The sequence below is a fragment of the Malurus melanocephalus genome, unplaced genomic scaffold (assembly GCF_030028575.1).
Source record: "Malurus melanocephalus ecotype Western Australia unplaced genomic scaffold, MMel_1.1 scaffold_1201, whole genome shotgun sequence".
In the NCBI taxonomy this organism is placed as follows: domain Eukaryota; kingdom Metazoa; phylum Chordata; class Aves; order Passeriformes; family Maluridae; genus Malurus; species Malurus melanocephalus.
In genome coordinates this window covers 50,254-51,414 of record NW_026624433.1, presented here as the reverse complement: position 1 = coordinate 51,414, position 1,161 = coordinate 50,254, and positions in this window count along the sequence as shown.

Genomic DNA, 1,161 nt, shown 5'->3' with positions numbered 1-1,161 from the left:
ATTGGGATTCTCAGGGACTCAGACCGGGAGTGGGGCCGGGGATGTTCCCGGTGCCTTGGGACACCCAGGGCTCCTGTTCTGTCCTTTCCTGCACCCTGGAAATGCAGAGCTGGGGAGGGACAGGGTCCCCAGGGTGCCCAGTGTCACCAGCGTCCCCAGGGAGCCTGTCCCAGTGTCCCCAGTGCTCCCAGTGTCCCCAGGGTGTTCAGTGTCCCCAGTGCTCCCAGTGAGCCTGTCCCCAGTGTCACCAGTGTCTGCAGGGAGCCCATCCCCAGTGCCCCAAGTGCTCCCAGTGTCCTCAGTGTCCCCAGAGTGCCCAGGGTGCCCAGTGTCTGCAAGGAGCCCGTCCCCAGTGCTCCCAGTGTCTCCAGTGTTCCCAGTGTCAGCAGGGAGACTGTCCCCAATGTCCCCAGTGTCCTCAGGTGCCCAGTGCTCCCAGTGGCTGCAGGGTGCTCGGTGTCCCCCGTTTCCCCAGTATGCCCAGTTCCCCCAGAGCCCCCAGTGCTCCCAGAGTCCCCAGTATCCCCAATATCCCAAATATCCTCAGTGTCCCCAGTGTCCCCAGTGCTGCTGTCACTGGGGAAGGCGCCGTTGCCTGTCCTGCAGTCCCCCTGCATTTCTCACCCCCGGGGTGTCCCTGGCAGGGCTGGATGGGGACAGGAGCACCCTGGGACAGGGGAAATGTCCCTGCCCATGGACTGGGATGGCATTTAAGGTCCCTTCCCACCCAAACCAGCCTGGGGATGATTGGGGGATTGTCCCCTCTCCCTCCCTATTCTTATTCCCACTCCATTCCCATTCCATTTCTATCCCTATATCCCTATCCTGATTCCATTCCCTATTCTCATTCTGTATTCCCAAAGCACCAAATATTCCTACTGCTATTCCTATATCCCTATGCCTACTCCTATTCCCATCCCTATTCCAATTCCCTGTTCTTATTTCTATCCCAATTTCTATCCCTATCCCCATTCCATTCCTATTCCCATTCCCATTACTATTCCCATTCCTATTTCTGTCCTTATTTCTATCCCTATCCTCATTCCCATTCCCTATTCTCATTCCCATTCCCTATTCTCATTCCCTATTCCCATTCCCATTTCTATCCCTATATCCATCTCCATTCCCATTCCCATTCTTATTTCTATCCCTATTTCCATT